Raw genomic sequence first — 19,887 nt, forward strand, 5'->3', positions numbered from 1 at the left:
CTGTGAAAGTGTGAAAAGACTGACAGCAGCCAGACAAAACTCGCTAATTAACAGCAAAAGTATGCTCTCCTTATGATGGTACTGCAATAGCATGTAAAACCACAGCACTCAAACACTAAATAAGGAGAGTTCTACCTTCTACCTTTGACAGCACTAGGTGTAGATGTCTGGGATGAATGGTTGAAGACTGTGTTTTTTCAGCGGTATTCCACTTTTAACCTCTTCAAATGATTTTCCTTTATTATGTCTGTATTGGCTGACTGAGCAAAAAAAAAAAAAGTTGGATCTCATTTCTTACCAAGTTCTATATGTTTTCCATCATCCACTTCCATATTTTTATTGGGAAAAAGTTGGCAGGTATGTCATCTCCATTAGGGCAGCTGGGCAGCCTGAACTTAAAGGGCCCACATCCTCCATTTTCCTTGTATTTTTTTTCTTTGTAGCCCACTTATAATGTTTGTGAGATTTAATGTACCAAAAACAGTCATAATGTGTTTTATATCACCTCTCTTCATCTGTTAGGATTAAACAGGCTGTTTTTGTTACTGTGCTTTTAAGATTCATACATGTAAACAAGCTATGACATCTGTTCTGATTGGCTGCTCCGTGTTGAACCTCATTCAAAAAGTAGTCTGGGCTGACATGTACAGAACAAGTTGTTAAGTTCATTCTGAAATTCACAGAGACACTGGGAAAAATAAACTTCAGCCGCTCCTTTGGGATGCGAGGATCCTTTGGAAGGCTGCAATGATCCATTTGCTTCCTAACAGCCAGGAACAAACAGCATTTACTAGTTTTTCTCCACATCTTTCATTGTACTAACTCTGCTACAGGCTGTCTACAGGAACAACACTCCATATCACTTCAATGGGAATGGGTGGAGCTAAACTGCTATAGGCCGAATGGGTGGTGATATGTAAATGCTTTCATTGTTGAGACACCATTAATGTTGTTCACTGAAATGATCATGCTTTCTTTGTTGGTTTGTCATACTTGCATGTATCGAAGACTTTTATTATATTAAATAAGTTTTATTCTGATTTGATATTGTTGACAGTGCTACCTGGAGAACAAAGCCACATATTGTTTCCCTGTTGTGATATCAGCACCCAAACCTTACAGGAGTTTATATGGTTTTAATAATAGATTGGAAAGGAAAACCACCATCATTTAAGGAAAACCTGCTCTTCGCACCAAGGAATGAAGATGAAGCTGAGTGGCGCAGTTGTAGTGCACTATGTAGGGAGCAGAAAGCCATTTGAGACTAAGCCCATCTCTCAGGTGGGCTGGAGGACCCCAGCCCATATGAGAGACTTAAGCAGCTCCCCTCTCAGCTCTGTAAGCCTGAGGTTTGCGGTCTTTTTCTAATAGGTGCCCAAATCCTTAGGAAACAGCATAGCAGAGTCTGTTCAGATCAGCCAACCATAGTGAACAGCACAGAGCTCGAGTTTCAGCCCCAAATGAGTAGCGTAATCCGGGAGACACGATTCAGTGCTTAGAAACTGATGAGCGTCTGTTACTGTGATGCTGCCATCTAGTGTTGTGGAAATGTGATTCTTCATGTCTTCTTCTCCTGACAGCATTACTACAGTCCACTGAACTGAAGATCAAACTGAAGAGCTGTCACTAATATGAAATCACTTCTCTAAATCCTCTTTGTAGATGAAACAAACACTCAACAGACTCTCAATAACATGTTAAAAACATAAGAAGGTTATAATTAGGGCCAGGGTTAGGTTTTGGGTTTAGGTTAAGTTCAGGGTTAGTATTAGGGCCAGGGTTAGGTGTTGGGTAAGGCTGGGTAAGGTTAGATTTTGTGTAATTCAAGTCACATACTAACAATACATCTCATTAATGTAATATATCAATAGAACACCTACAAGATATTTATTTCAATGTATTCAGATGCTTCTGCTACTTCACTGTAAAGTTCTTGAAGTGTTACTGATAATCTTTTAAGAGTTCATTAATTGTCTACATGGACCACTTCAAATCAAAAAATAGAATAATAAGAAAATAAGAAAAAAATTCTGCAATAATAATAATAATATATACATACATCATCTAAACCGCTTATCCTTCTGGGTCACGTTGGGGTGCTGGAGCCTATCCCAGCTGTCACTGGGCGGAAGGCAGGATACACCCTGGACAGGTCGCCAGTCCATCGCAGGGCAGACAGACAGACATACACAGTCACACACACACACACACCTAGGGGCAATTCAGCATGTCCAATTGGCCTGACTGCATGTTTTTGGACTGTGGGAGGAAACCGGAGTACCTGGAGGAAACCCACGCAGACATGGGGAGAACAGGCAAACTCCACACAGAAATGATCCTAGTCACCCAGGCCATTCTTGCTGTGAGACAACAGCGCTACCCACTGCGCCACCGTGCCGCCCATAAAAATAATACATTTTATTTAATTGCATCTTCTATACAGGAATATGCAGCTCAAAGTGCTTGACAAAGAAAGAATAAACTTGAAAACAAAGAAACTAAAAAAACACTGTACAAAAAAAAAGAGTAGTAATAGTGATAAATTCTCTAAATTAAAAAACTCTTAGATCAAAGTGGTGTAACACCATCCTATTTCTATTCAAGTAAGTACATTTGTCATTTTTCAGCATCCAAATAATGGAAGAAAATATATATGTAATATAACATTATATACCTCAACAAATAAGTATAATATAATTTTTTTCAGCATCTTTATTACATATTTATTACAACTTCCATTCTTTTCTGGAGACTCACTTTCAGTTTCTCAAAGAAATCTGTAGGGATATTTTTCCACACCTCCAAAGTTCAGTCTGAGAAGTTGGTTGCAGTTTTTTGCTTCACATGATCCAAGTGAAAAACACTCATTGATATTGAGGTCTGGACTCTGGGGTGGTCAGTCCATTGTTCAGCTTCTTTGTTTGATGTGTCCGTCTCCTTTTTTTCAGTAAGAGCTTCTTGTCAGTCACACATCCTTTCAGACCCATAGCGCTGAGTTGTCTTCTCACAGTGGAAGGATGGACAGAAACACCTGTGGATGTTTTCAGATCTGAAGCAGCTTGATTTTCTCCTCTCTCTCAAAGACGAAAGCTTTAAGTACTGTTTAATATGATGGGGACAGTTTTGGTGGTTGGCCAGGTTGTTATGTCCATTTTTTTCTGTATCTTTTAAGCTGTTTCTCTTTCAGTCTTTTAACACACCCCTGTTAAAAAGCCAGGTTTTTGTCATGTAAAAAAATCAGACCACAATGAGTCATTTCAGATTTATTTCCACCTTCAATGTGACCAATGTTCAGGCCTACCCACAGATTTTCAGTGGGACTCAGGTCTGGGCTCTGGCTGAGCCATTCCAAAACTTTGATCTTCTGGTGAAGCCATTCTTTTGTTGATTTGGAGGTATGCTTTGGGTCATTGTTGCGCTGAAAGGTGAAATTTCTCTTCGTCTTCAGCTTTTTAGCAGAGGCCTGAAGGTTCTGTGCCAAAATTGACTGGTATTTTGAACTATTCATAATTCCCTCCACCTTGACTAAAGCCCCAGTTCCAGCTGCAGAAAAACTGTCCCAAAGGATAATAGAGCCTCCACCATGCTTCACTGTGAGTATGGTATTCTTTTGGTGATGTGCAGTGTTGGTTTTGCGCCAAACATACCTTTTGGAATTATGGCCAAAAAATTCAAGCTTGGTCTCATCAGATCATAACATCCTTTCCCACATACTTTTGGCAGACTTGATGTAGGTTTTGGCAAAACATAGCTGGGCTTGGATGTTTTTCTTTGTTAGAAAAGGCTCCCATCTTGCCACCCAACCCCACAGCCCAGATATATGAAGAATACGGGAGATTGTTGTCACATGCACTGCACAACCAGCACTTGCCAGAAATTCCTGCAGCTCCGTTAATGGTGCTGTAGGCCTCTTGGCAGCCTCCCGGACCAATTTTCTTCTCGTCTTTCCATCAATCTTTGTCCAGGAATGTCCAGTTCTTGGTAATGTCACTGGTGTTCCAAATCTAATCCACTTCTTGATGACCGTCTTCACTGTGTTCCATGGTATATCAAATGCCTTGGAATTTTTTTTTGTATCCTTCTCCAGACTGACATCTTTCAACAATCCGATCCCTCTGATGTGTTGGAAGCTCTTTACGGACCATGGCTTTTGCTGTAAAATGCAACTAAGAAATGTCAGGAAAATCCTACTAGAACAGCTGAACTTTATATGGGTTAATCTGAATCACTTTAAACTATGGCAGCTGTGTACCGACTACTATTTAACATATTATTTTAATTTTGTTATTTTTATTTTCCCCCTCTAAATGATTTCAGTTTGTTTTTCAATGGAATTGTACAGATTATGGGTCACATTGAAGGTGGAAATAAATCTGAAATGATTGATCTTGGTCTGATTTTTTTACATGACAAAAGCCAGGTATTTTAACAGGGGTGTGTAGACTTTTATATCCACTGTATATACATGCAAACTTGAATCAAATTCTGCATTTCTCTGATTACAGTATAAACATGAACAGTATTATGAGATGCTTTATCCATATTTGGTTATGTTACTCTTTTTAGTCCCTAGGTGGAGCCATTGAGCTGCGTCATTACATCAACACTCTTGTGAGTTTGATTTGTTGCTCTGTTTGGGTTTGTACTGGGATCATTTACTTCCAGAAGACACAAAGGAAGAAAGCCCTGCTGACCTGAGTATCCGCCCCTCATTGTAACATCGTTTCTAGAAAAAACTAGTCACCAGAAAAGCAGCACATGCTTTTTTGGACACTGGCATGCTGGTCAACCTGCATGACAATAAACCAGCACCGGACCAGCATAAACCCGTAACATTCCAGGCTTATTACATACTAAGGCTTATTATTCAGTAACTACAGTGACTTCAATGCAAACCTATGGAGCTTTTCTAAGGTTATAGAAGCTGGTAATAAAACATGGCTCAGTAAGGGGATAAACCAGCTTTGACCAGCAGCATGTTTTTTTCAGCAGAGACTGTAACACAACGAGGTAAGGGGGTCTTCTGAAAAAAAAGCCCAGCATGTTTCATACTCTGCAGAGTAATCCCCTCATGCTGAGAGAATATAAAGCCCATCCAGCAACCCCCACCCCAACCGTTTGGAATTCATTCACTGACACGTCCAGAGGGAAGCTCTCCAGAGGAACTGTGGCCAAGAGCTGTCAAGGATTGCTGTGATAAGATCTAACGTGTGGGTCGTGGTTTGGTCTGTCATGGTGATTTCACAACTGGGGTGCTTTCCCACTTATATTTACCAATATGTATGTAATGTAAAAGACATTTTAAACACAGGCTAAAGTGTCCTTCACCACAACCCATGTACATATTTTAGACGTTTTAGATAAACTTAAAAAGTCAGTACTTTTCCTGTCTCAGCGCACCATAAGGTGACTTTATCTTGAAATATCATCACTAAAACATTTTCAAGAGCTGCAATTTGAGTTTAGTCTTATATTATTATAAGTTTAAAATAACTTCATCATGCAGAGCTTGGTCGTCTGGCACACTACATTCAGAGATCAAGCCTCAAGAAAAAATGAATGTGCTGCTCTTCTAGCGAGAAAAAAGGCCTATTTATAGAAAATAATCACATGTAATTTGCAGTTTTGTTCAGAAAAATCACAAGTAGATATTTTCCTCATTTTCCTTCTTCCTGGATGCTGTTTTTTAAAAGGTAACTATAGCCTGTAATCTGTAAGGTCATCAAATGCTGGCTGGATATTCCATTAGTATAAGTGATGAAACAGCCTTACTCATGTCCGGCCTAATCTGTTCACAGTTTAATAAAAAGCTACTCAAGAACACTTTCATTGTATCTGCCAAGTATTCTCATCCTGTCTTTCATACTGTGCTTTTTTCCACATCTGCACATCTGTCTCCCCCAGTTTCACATGTAGCTTAAAAAATTTCCACTACAGTCTCACATGCTGGAAAATTAGCCACTTTGCTGACTCTGCACTGACATGTAATAAGAATTCAAAGCAATACTGTAGTGAACATTTGAACTTACACAGCTTTTCTCCCTCACTAAAATTTGCAGGCTGTCAGATAAGACCTGTTTGGTCTCAGACGTGTCAGAGCAGCAACCATGTTGGTCACTAAAGACAGCTGCACGCTATCCACTGTGATAAAACACAAAGGTGTGCAGTGGATTTCGGGTTTGAACTGTGGGACTCCAGTTTAAAACTTCTTTAAGGAGAGCTGGAGGAGAGAGAGGAGTGAGGCATTATCTCAAATCTGAAGCACATCTCAACTTGCTGAGAAACTAGATATGTTGACTTGGCAGCAGCAGTGAATCCACAGAGAAAATACAGTGTTTTCTTCAGCTCAGAGTTTTGTGTAAGGCTGTGGAACGTGCAGTAAGTAACGGTTGGATTACCTTATCATGTTCTATGCAATGTTAGCATGAATAGCCCATGTGATCAGAAATGAGTAATTTGGCCAGCAAACTGACCCACATTTTGTTGATCCACTCATACCAACAAAGCACACACTAACACACCACCACCACGTCAGCGTCATTGCAGTGCTGGGAATGACCCACCACCCAAATAGTACCTGCTCTGTGGTGGTCCTATGGTGGTCCTGACCATTGAAGAACAGGGTGAAAGGGGGCTAACAAAGTATGTAGAGAAACAGATGGACTACAGTGTATATATATATATGTATATATATATATATATATATATATATATATATATATATATATATAAAGCAACTCAAATATAACAACACCCATTGTAAAAGCACTTTAAAATTTTAATTGAGCTAAAAAGAATTTCTTTATTTTTATTTTTGTGTGAGCACAAAGGAAATGAATTACTTTGAAGGTCATAAGCAGGAACAGAAAATAGCAAAACAACACTATTACACCATGTTTATTGTTCCTCTTGAAAGGTCGGCTCAGTTCATTAGACAAAGTTCAAGCCCTGAGTCGAGTTTTTTGAGGCTCTGAGAAGCTCTAGACATTCTAAGAGAATGTTTAAAATGACTATTAGAAACAGAACCTCCCCTCTCTGGTATGCTACGCTACGCAGAGGGGCTTTTTTCTGTAGTGCTGGGGTGCAGGGGGAATTCTCTCCATTTGGACAGTGTCCATGACTCAGTCCCACACTAGCAGAGGGGTTCTTACAAGAAACCATGTGACTTCTCTAGAGGCATGCTGCTTAGAATGCCCAGTTCTCCACAGCAGCGCTCTGGACCTTCTCTCTCAGCATGCGAGAATAGAGAACACGAATGAAAAGAGGAAGTAAAGTTGCCCAAAATCCCCTGCAAATTTCAAATGAACTCCAGTTACAGAACAGAAAAAAAATTCCACGTCAACTGAATTATAAATCAGCACGAGTGGAAAGTGACGAATAGCGGTCACTTGATACAGTAGACCTGAACAGAGTGTGATGCTTCCTTGCACATCATTTAAGGAAGTCCACCATTTTTTTTTTTTTTTTAGAAATTTCTGGATAATTAAATCTTTAAGAAGAATTCATTCATAGTGGTTTGGTATGAAACTTACAGAGTCAAAATTGTTCACAGTGCTGGCCACAGGAACCAGACAGCCACCTCTAAAAGCTCCCTCACAGAAAATTGTTGACAAATGGGTGGAAATCCCCTTTAAGAAGTGCCAGTGGTGGCTTAAACCCATACTTGACTTAATGAATTGTTTTTATTTTTCTGTGAAAAGTATAAACTTTCCAAAAAGCAACTTAACCAGAAGTACAAAGGCAGTAGAGCAAAACATCTACTAAGTACTGAGTTGCCTACAGAACTTTAGTGGAACTTTTTAGTTCATCCAGCATCAATCAGCACAGGACCTGAGTTCTATTAGACTCTATTTTTCTATTTTACATGTACTTTTTGGTCTAAAATAAAACAATAAACCCCCAAAATCAGAAGTGTGACTAAATGCAAAGCAAAACAGATGCTGTCACTGGCACCAACAGAATGAAATGAATAACAAAACAGGAAATGTAAATGACTAAAAAGTAGAAAACTTTCCCCACAAATATCAGAGTAGGAGTAAAAGTAGTAAAATTATGATGTATTTGTACTTTTCAAAGGGCCATGGATTTGCATTATTTTTTTTACTCAGTTTTTCTGTGATAATGAGTTAATTTAATTTGTTTTCTTGAGATATTCTTGAGATATGCCATTATCATGACAAAATGAATGTTATCTTGGTAAAAAAAAAGTCTGTAATGTTGTGTTTATATTTATATTATCTTTGCAAATCAAAGTTAAATCTTTTTTTTGAACATCTTATATCCATCCTTTATAGATATATTGCTACAAACAGGATTTTTTTTGGTGTTTATTTGTTTTGTGACTGTACAATCAAGAGCAACTTGATAAATTACATTATTGTGTTACACTATTGTGCAATTTACAGTGCTTTGTTTTTTTATTCCAAGTTTTTTTGTGTACCATTTTCATTGGTCACAGTTTTCAAGTTAGAATTACAAAACCTTCCCTTTTCAGAATAGCAGAATGTTGAGAAAACTATAAATGATGTCATAAAGGACCTCCTTCACACTGACCCTCATAGACATTACATACAGACTTACATACATATTAACACACATATTAGCAAGCACCTGAGATACCATAGCAATGGTCTACCAACACCTTAGCAACCACCTGGAATGCCATAGCAAAGGCCTACCAACACCTTAGCAACCACCTGGAATGCCATAACAATGGTCTAGTAACACCTTAGCAACCTCCTGGGATGCCATAGAAAAGGCCTACCAACACCTTAGCAACCACCTGGAATGCCATAGCAATGGCCTACCAACACCTTAGCAACCACCTAGGATACCATAACAATGGCCCAGCAACACCTTAGTAGCCACCTGGGATACCATAGCAAAGGCCTACCAGCACCTTAGCAACCTTCTGGCATATCATAGCAATGGTCTAGCAACACCTTAGCAACCACCTGGGACACCATAACAACGGCCTACGAACACCTTAGCAACCATCTGGCATATCATAGCAATGGTCTAGCAACACCTTAGCAACTACCTGGGATACCGTAGCAAAGTCTACCAACAGCTTAACAACCATCTGGGATATCATAGCAATGGCCTAGCAACACGTTAGCAACTATCTGGCATATCATAGCAATGGTCTAGCAACACCTTAGCAGCCACCTGGAATGCCATAGCAAAGGCCTATCAACACCTTAGCAACCCTCTGGGATGCCACAGCAAAACCTACCAACACCTTAGCAACCACCTGGAATGCCATAGCAATGGCCTACCAATATCTTAGCAACCACCTAGGATACCATAGCAATGGTCTATCAACACCTTAGCAACTACCTGGGATACTATAGCAATGGTCTAGCAACACCTTGACAACCACCTGGAATGCCATAGCAAAGGCCTATCAACACCTTAGCAACCCTCTGGGATGCCACAGCAAAACCTACCAACACCTTAGCAACCACCTGGAATGCCATAGCAATGGCCTACCAATATCTTAGCAACCACCTGGAATGCCATAGCAATGGCCTACCAACACCTTAGCAACCACCTAGGATACCATAACAATGGCCCAGCAACACCTTAGTAGCCACCTGGGATACCATAGCAAAGGCCTACCAGCACCTTAGCAACCTTCTGGCATATCATAGCAATGGTCTAGCAACACCTTAGCAACCACTTGGGACACCATAACAACGGCCTACGAACACCTTAGCAACCATCTGGCATATCATAGCAATGGTCTAGCAACACCTTAGCAACTACCTGGGATACCGTAGCAAAGTCTACCAACAGCTTAACAACCATCTGGGATATCATAGCAATGGCCTAGCAACACGTTAGCAACTATCTGGCATATCATAGCAATGGTCTAGCAACACCTTAGCAGCCACCTGGAATGCCATAGCAAAGGCCTATCAACACCTTAGCAACCCTCTGGGATGCCACAGCAAAACCTACCAACACCTTAGCAACCACCTGGAATGCCATAGCAATGGCCTACCAATATCTTAGCAACCACCTAGGATACCATAGCAATGGTCTATCAACACCTTAGCAACTACCTGGGATACTATAGCAATGGTCTAGCAACACCTTGACAACAACCTGGAATACCATAGCAACGGCCTACCAACACCTTAGCAACCACCTGGAATGCCATAGCAATGGCCTACCAATATCTTAGCAGCCACCTAGGATACCATATCAATGCTCTAGCAACACCTTAGCAGCCTCCTGGGATACCATAGCATATGCCTACCAACACTTTAGCAACCCTCTGGGATGCCATAGCAAAGTGTACCAACACCTTAACAACCACCTGGGATACCATAGCAAAGGCCTACAACCACCTTAGCAACCACCTGGGATATCATAGCAAATGCCTAAAAACACCTTAGCAACTACCTGGGATATCATAACAAATGCCTATCAACACCTCAGCAACCCTCTGGGATGCCATATCAAGGCCTACCAACACGTTAGCAACCACCTGGGATACCATAGCAAATGCCTACCAACACCTTAACAACCATCTGGGATATCATAGCAATAGCTTTGTCAATTCAACTTAAAGTTCATGTACAAAATTTCCCTTCTAGTATTTGTTTGCATTTAAACAATCAGGTCAGTTAAATAGTCTAATGGGCTGTAGAAGCTTTCGTAATCACTTGCAAAAGGTTGGGAACCATTCATTTAGTCTGCTTCTCAACTTAGGATAGGATTCAGAATACAAATCCCTGCTTATCACAACTCAGACACAAAAAATGATTTTAAATAGTGAGTTAACAGAACAAGAACCTGTGTTTTATGTGCTATCATTGTATTATTTGAAGTCTGTATACCTGATTTTAAGGTAGCCCAGAAACCAATTTTAGTATCGGACATTCTTTCTCTAAGACATACGTTAAAGTAACTCAAAGCTCCTTTCTTAAATCATTAAATGACTTGTTGGTACTTGTGCCATTTTCAGTGTTGGTACTTGTGAATTAGTATTCGTAATATTAGTTTTAATAAGTGAATATTATAGGATCAGTCTGCTTTAGTAGAAACCTTCAGTGCTCTTACCACCCCAGCAAATTCCTTCATCTCTGCTGAACACACTTTTAGCATTCACCATCTGGTGAAGGTGCTAAATTGCTTGAAGCTGATAACTATGATGTATGTAGAAGGGATCTTCAGGAAAAGGGCCCCATCTTAAGTGCTGAAAGTCATCTATCATTGGCTGCACGGTCAGAGGACATATCCTGTGACCTTTGTACATACCAGAGACAAATGCATCTAAAGTAGCTCCATCCGGTCTCCCAAAAGAACTAGAATGTTCAAACCTGTAGGGAACACTGAATTTGGGAGAGTACATGTTTTTATTATTCCAGGTTTTTATAATAACAGGCTATTAGATTAGGGATTTACAAACCGAAAAAGAATCCACTGAAATTGTGTGGAAGCAAGAAAGCTGAACAAACAAAACATGTAATGAAGTAAATCAGTTATAATGTAAAATCAGCAGTGTGGTAGGGAAGTTCTTACTATGAAACAGGCCAAGAAAAGGCACATTAATAAATAATGAAATATGTTAAACCCCCCCCCAAAATATGAAGCATCTATAGCTGCAATCTAAAGTGAAGCCATCATTCCAGTGTTAGTAAAAAGGAGCAGGCTGAGGAACCGAAAGGACAAAGACAGATCCTGCAAATCATCCCTTTTCTAGGAAGTGCTGTTTCAGCAGAATGGACACACGTTCTTGGATACCGAAACAGATCATATCTTGAGCGCTGTCAGTAAGAAAGCAAGGCCAATCTAAATGACCCAGCAGCATCTTGACCTTTAGACAGTGAACATTTCTGTATGTGCAGTCACTGAGACTGTAAACATGATGAAAACGAAAAAAAAACAGAAGCTTATCTAGTGTGGTAGGGCAATTCTTCTACAGCAGTAGTATTACTCAAAGAGCCAACATACACTGTTAGAAATAAAGGTTCTGTGCAGGTACATTTTTTGTTCAGCAAGATACAAACAATGTAAATGTTCTCTCAAAGGTCCCTCAAACAGTCGTTTTAAGGTCCAATTGTGAACCTTAAATATGTTTTCCCAGGTGAAAAGTACACATTTGTACCTTTTCATAACCGAATGTTTTAAAACAGAACAATAAAATAAAAGCCTGGAGACGAGACGGGGTGTGTGGAGTCAGTACAGCTTAGAAAATATCATTTCAATGGATTTTGTACAGTTATGTTCCCTGACTAAAGGTACTGAGATGTACCCTTGAGGGTCCCACCCCAGTGTCAAGAGGGGTACTGCCCCAGTGACAGTTTAGTACCTTTATTTCTGAAGGTGTTCCAGTATTATTTTCCAGTGTTTAAGGAAAATTCTGAGACTACATTACTAAACTGTATCCACACTTTGACCATTCTAACAACTTAAACAGAGATTTTATTCCTCTGTTTCCACTAAACTCCACCAGTGATCTTGACACAGCATACAGAGCAGATTTGTATATCAGTCCTGCAGGATCACGTTCATGCAACGGAGTTATACACTACCTAACCCCACGGGTGCAAATTTGGTCTGAGAAAGTGGGGGAGGGCAGGGCCGGAGTGGAACTTGTTTTCAGACTGGGAGTTGCATGATGTACACCAGCCCACCTTAACTGTATTTCTCCTACTACACACACACACACACACACACACACAGCACTGCCTTCATGCAACATAATGTTTTTTAAAATCTGCACATTTTCAACTTCTTCATTTCTTACTCTTCTTATTTTTTATCTGTATGCTACACTGACATAACCAAGGTGGCTTGATAGTGATAAATTGAAAACTGGCGAAAGCTTGTATCCTAAATGTGACACAATCATGACTGTCAATATGCTACAAACTAATGCTAGCTAATTAAGTTCTGGTCAGCCTTGGTCAACCTGCTCGGATATGTCATCCTCCTTAAGCAGCTTTTTTATTCTTGTCTTCTGCATGCAACTGTTTTTTGGCAGTTCTTGCCTCTGCTGTCTATCTTCACACGATTGAAGTATAATTAATTGTGTGAAAACTCTGTTGAGCTGTGTTAGATTCACACCACCAAGCTGAATTTGATATACTAATCTCTCAAGGCTGATTTTAGAATCTTTTTTCAAATTTCCGTTCCATCTTAAATAGTGCAACAGTTACGCTCGAGCATCTGTACAGGCGTCTAAATGTAACTGCTACATCGTTTAGCGTGAAACAGGAAATCAGAATGAGAAGCGAACTTCAGCTTCATCTAGTTTCTATCCACTGTACAAGAGGACAATTAAGGAAACCACTTGAGGTGGTGGTGGGGCTCGTTTAACTCATAAATCGCCACAGATATAGACCTGGATATAACATTTATAGTTTGTTTAAGCATTCTTGTGCTTAAGTTAATACATTGGCTCACAGTAACTTACCTAAAACGATACGGGCTCAGTGGAAATTCTCCAAACAGTTCACAATCAAAGAGTAAGACCAGGTGAAAACCGCTACAGTCGCCATAATGTCATGACATCTAAAACTTCAATGGGAATAACACTGATGTGTTTTCTGATACATCTTCAATATAAATATTCTTTTATATTGCCTTTTACAATAGTAGTTTTTTTCTTTTCATTGTGTTGATGAAATACTTAGTCTGGTTAGTATGCTGTAAAAATATAATACCTCAATAATGATGCCCATGAAAATTAAGAAAAAAGTAGGGACTAATAAAAACTGCTATGGCATAAATCAGCACATGACCATAGTACAGTAAATACTGTAGCGTTCACAGCTGTTAAAAGAGACACAGCTTTTGCACAAGTAGTGGTGCTTTATTCTCCAGCTGTTCTTGGCCACAGCTACGCCGTACCTAAGCTCTCATCACTAACAGTTTGCTACTCAGCTCAAACCTCACTCTCAGCTCTTTGCATACGCATATGCCCACTCAAGTGGACCCAGCCCTGCCCTCCAGAATAAGAGTCCTTTGTAGAGTAACCCTGTGAATAAATGCTAAAAAACTAATAACCTAAAATCAACATGCAATGGCATTTCTTGGACATGCTTCAATACCATGAAAACAATCCAATGTATAAATACAGAGAGGGAAAGTTAGTGCTTCTTTCTTTCTTTTCATTGCTGTCAGAACAAAACGTCATATCTCCAAAATGATAACTTTACAGGAGAAGAGGAAAACATTCTTGATTTTGAATAGAAGATAATGGAATTCATTTTTTTCCCAATCACTTTGAAGCATTTCTCTTGGTACTTTCACCATAAAATTTGGCCAAATTGTAAAGGTCAGTAGGCATTTTCAAATTCTGTAAAAAAGTATAAAATGACGAAAATGGAGATATGAGGTTTTGTTCCGACAGCAGGGTTTTTATTGAATGCATATAAAATATTAAATGTTGAACTTCTTAACTGGGGTCATAACACATGCCATTACTGAGTATAACTAAACAAAGTCATCCATTTTGACTTTAGAATTGTATAATGTTTGGGAATATTTATGAACAGCTCATTGTTCTTTTGCAACTTGGTTGTTGTGAATGAGGCAATGTGTCAACGTTTAGCTGTATAACACTAACAGGTGGAAATGTGTTCTGGTATGAAGGATCTGCTTCAGGTCACAGGCTTTTTCTGAGAAACTAATGATCCAGATGTAGATGCTTTGTAGCCTCGCTAGTCATTAATCATGTAGTGTTGATACAAATAAGAGCTAGTGAGGTTGCACACTGCCAGGGCCTCTTTTCAGCCAAAGCTCAGCGTGCAGTGTTTTCACTCACACAGAATCCCTCTGCTTTTTAGCCTTAGAATGACAATGTGATATCATTGGTGTGCAAGGTTTTAAGGAAAAGTCAATATATGCTATCAATAATATGAGCCCCCCCCCCCCCAAACACACACCTAATTCTCACATAATTTGAAAAATTGGAGTGGCTACGGCCCCCCTTGTCCCCTTTGTGGTAGTTTTTAAGGGTACTGATTCTGGAACAGCAGATAGTTGGTTTGGTTGATGCTAGCCGACTAAATGTTCCAGGTTCAAATCTTCCTGAGAAAGTCTGTCAACACCTATTCAGACAATAAAGCTGTTGAAAAAGATTAGATGGTGCAGCAGTTAGGCGCCAGAGTGTGACCGCTGTGCCATTTTGCTGCACAAGTTTCTCCAGTGAGAATAAAATTGAAGAACTAAACGAAGGCTTACTGATGCTATTAATGCCAGTGAGTGCGTTTACATGCGCTCAATAATACGACCATAATCTGCAGTTATCTGATTATTTAAATGGTCATGTAAACAGCGTATTGTGATTTCTTAGATCGGACTAAGGTCTAGAAGTCCGATTAAGAAATCTGATAAAGACAGCTGGATTTTAGCTTACTAAGGCCCAATCCCATTTCACCCCCCTACCACTTAGCCCGTAGCCCTCTGTTTTTCATGTCTAGGGTTAGGGCGTCCCAATTTGTGTTAGGGCTACATGGCCCTCCAAACGGAGTGTTATCAGAAAGAAAGAAAAACCGGCAAGATGGCTGCATGAGCGACCAAAGAAACATTATTGGCCTGTTTGTATTTGCATGTAAAATCAGGTTAAATAAAAATAACACATTTAAATAAAGTTACCTCAACTCTGAGTTACTGTCTCAACAATTCAGTTTTCAGATTAAGTTACTCCAACTTTCTGTAGTATTTAAGTTGTGTTATCTTAATTCTTTCATTAAGATGTGCAGAGTTTTACAGTGAACTAACTACATACTTGACAAAATTATCATCATTATCTTTAACCGCTTAGTCCAAATGGGGTGGAGCTTACTTGACAAAATGAAGGATTTAATTGTTCTTCATCTTCTAGATGAAGTTTGTTCATATTTTTAGTAAAGTGCCGCGATGTTTAAAAAAAAAGCCGCTGTATGAAGTTTGAGTTTTACATTATGTTTACATCACATCTTCTTCTTTGAGTTTTTCTTTGAGCAGAAATCTGATTACTGCCTGACTTATGTAGACTCGGAGTTTCCCATAATCTGATTACTCAAGTGCATTTAAACGCATTGATCAGATTGCTGACAAAATCTGATTTTCTGCAGTTATCAGATTATTAAGTGCATGTAAACACACTCACTGAAGCTTTGCTTGTTCCTAGTTAATGGAACTTGATTTCTCATGCTTCACTTTTCCTCTAAAATAAAATAAGCAAAGCATTAGCACAGTAACAGTTGATATTGATGATATGTCTGTGTGTCAAATTTACTTTTGATGCAGTTCTGGCCATTCACATGAAAAATTAGCAATGATGGCCAACGAGACCCAGTGCACCGCACAATTAAAATATGTGGGAAACTCATAAATGCTCTGCAAACTCAGAAAACACTTTGAGCAGAAGGACTACACCCTACTACATTTCACAAACACACACAGATTCAGACAATACCACTGCAAGGCTAGTCACAACATAACGTAAATGAGCCACAACATAACAGAAGTTTCTGGAAGACTCTCAAAGGAGATGGAATATCTGTGATGGAAAATCACTGATAGACGTTGATAAGAACGCAGACACTCACATTCAGTAAGTGGTACCACTTTAGAATGAGACTACACTTTTAAAAAGATGTTTCCTTCAAGAGTTCTTTAGTAAAACAATAGTTCTGTATAGAACCATGTACATGCAAAGAACCCTTTGCATGATAAAAGGGTTCTTTGCATTATTAAAATGTTCTTCAGATTGATGGGGAATGTGTTGCAAATGGTTCTATATAAAACCTTTTTGAAAAAGGTTCTATAAAGCACCAAAAATGATTGTAACAATCTTGAAATTGTAGCAATAGAAGAACCCTTTTGGTGATATATAGAACCCTTTTCAAAAAGGTTTTACATAGAATCATCTACAGTACATTCTTCTTCAATCTGAAGAACCATCATGCAGAGAACCCTTTAATCATGCAAAGAGTCCTTTGAGAGTTCATGGTTCTATATAGAACCATTTTCTGTACCAAAGAACCCTTGAAGAGCCAGCTTTTTTAAGAGTGCACCCTTATAAAGGGTTTATGAATGGTTTAAAATTAGTTTATTAATGGTTGTTAATTAGTTCATAAAAACCTTAAAATTCATATTTATCAGATATAACAGGTCACTTTAGTTCTTTTTTTTTATTAATGTGTTATAGCTGTTTATTAACCCTTGTGTGGTGTTCATGCTTTTGTGACTCAGTGGGTCTACTGGATACCAGATGTTTAAAATATCACAAGTGGTGAGCGTAGGGTTCTCCTTTAGCAGCTGTAGCCAATCAGCAGCCTGTCCATGTTGTCCACGCTCACACACACATATACAAACACATACACACACAGACACACACACACACTAACACTTATACACACACACAGACACACACACTAACAGCAGGCCATGCCGGAGGAGAACAGAGTGAAGGACACAGCACCTCCACACTTTTACTCCCCGCGGGTTCACCCAACACCACATGTGTAATATAAATGTGTGGGGGGTGAACAGATGAAGACACAGAAAATGGCTTATTTTATATGTTCTTCACAGATAATGAGCAAAGGCCAAGGAATCTGGGGTTGAAATCATAATAAATTGCATCGTTTTTTCTTTTGGTAAACATTGAAAATGTGTTTTTGAAGTTGCAAGTGTTGCCTAATAAAATTGTTTTCTGAGTTTTCAGAGTGGCTACGAATTCATGACTCAAGTCTGACTCAAGTCCAAGTCTGACTCAAGCCCACACCTCTGCTGTACAGTGTCTTACTCTAAACCGCCCCATCACACTGACCCTATCGCTGCCTTCCTCTATTAGGAATGACGCATGTTTAGCATGGACTGTGGCCACTGTTTGACTAAACCTGTCCTTGATCTTTTCATCTGTGTCCAGCTGTCTCAACATATTCCATTCACTCCAGCTCAGACTCTCTCAGCGGGCCCTCTGCAGTCCCCAGCTGCCTGTTCAAGAACACAAACAAAGCAGATGCAGCGCTGTGCTGTCGCCTTTAACCACAAGCTGGAGTGGATTTTGGGAAATGCATGTGGAGAAGTGGTTTGTTTGGACTTCTTATGAATTTCACAAACAGATTGTCTTTATGAGGCAAGGATTAACGAGGCGAGAAGTGTTTGAAAGCAACATACTTTTGGGTTCCTGAGGCTGAAGTTAAAAAAACACTTATTACATACCAAAACTCATTTATGTAACACATATGGGACAGATCACGGGTTTTGGCCTGGCCTGGGCTTCTGGGCCTATAACCCTGAATATTTTTTAACCAGCCCTGAACCTTATAACATTAACATTCCACGTGTTTCATCCCGACTCCTTAACATATCACTCTCATTATCCACTGTTTCCGGGCCAGATTTACCCATTCCTCTAACTGAGAGAGACAGAGCGAGAGAGAGAGATAGAGAGAGATAGAGAAAGAGAGAGAGCAAGAAATAGACTGGACACATGACAGAGAAAGAGAGAGAGAAAGTGTACACTGTAAAAGAAAAGCTGTTTTAAATCTTAAAAGTTAAGTTTAAAAGTTCACCGAACATGTAACAGAAAGTTAGCAGAATAATGTGTGTTACATTCTGTAAACTTATTATTTGGAGAACAATAAAAATTAAAAACTGTAAAGCAGCCAAGTTACTTACTTCATAAATTAAAACTCCAAATTAGTTTTTAAGTGTACATAAAAAAATATATTTAAAAATGTTTACCAGATATATTGTCAGGCCCGTCCAGCTGCAGACCTTAATGCTTATTAGGACAAATAGAAGTGTTTATTTTAGCGTGAATTTTTATATTTAGAATAGAGTTTCTTGTTTGAGTTTAGGCAAGTACAGTTTTAATGAATGACTATTCAGCTTCTAAAATATATAAAAACGGTAGACAAAATGTTCCTTAACAGACATTAGAGAGGAGACATGTAGAAGAGATTGATGTTGAGAGAGAAGAAATGTGGAGAGGACTTTAATGATGGTATTTTGAGGAAACACCTCTGTTTTGACAGTGGTTACTTATTTTGTTTGATTTTTTTTAACAATTTTATGTCTATTTCAAAACAGCCTCAATTATTCATGGCATGTATTCCACAAGATGTTGGAAACATTCCTTTAATATTATGTTCTATGTTGACGTGACTACATCATGCAATTCCTGCAGATTTTTCAGGTGCACTTCTATGCTGTGAATCTCACATTCTGCCACATCCCAAAGGTGTTCTATTGGATTGAGATCTGGTGACTGGGAAGGCCATTGAAGAACACTGAACTCATTGTCATGTTCATGAAACCAATTTTTCTTTGCTTTGACTTTGACTTTTGCTTTGTGACATGGTACATTATCATGCTGGAAGTAGCCATTAGAAGATGGTAAATTGTGGCCATGAAGGGATGCACATGGTCAGCAACAAAACTCGGATAGTCTGTAGCATTCAAGTGATGATTTATTGGTATTAATGAGCCCAAAGTGTGCTAAGAAAACATTCCCCACACCATTACACCACCTCCACCAGCCTGGACTGTTGACAAAAGGTAGGTAGGGTCCATGGACTTCTGAACCTAGGGCCAAATTCTGACCCTATCCTATCATATACTTCAGTTTATGTTAAGGATGTGTGCTTGTTTTTACTTAGAAAATCAACAAAACATATAATTTGACCCAGAGTGTCCACAATTTTGCATACAGCTATGTGTAGATGTCTACATGTCTGGTCTGTTAAGGTGAGGTTGGAGTCTCTGTTCTTTGGCATGGGGGTCTTTTATCCATCAGTTTGGATATGTTTGAATTCATACTTTTTGTGATGTCACAAAAACCAACACTTTTACATGTATTTTTCTATTCAGACTACAGCGGTTTAGCTCTGCCCATTCAGGCTGAAGTTCTAAGGAGTGTTTCAGCCTAGA

Source organism: Colossoma macropomum, unplaced genomic scaffold (genome assembly GCF_904425465.1).
Source record: "Colossoma macropomum unplaced genomic scaffold, Colossoma_macropomum, whole genome shotgun sequence".
NCBI lineage: Eukaryota > Metazoa > Chordata > Actinopteri > Characiformes > Serrasalmidae > Colossoma > Colossoma macropomum.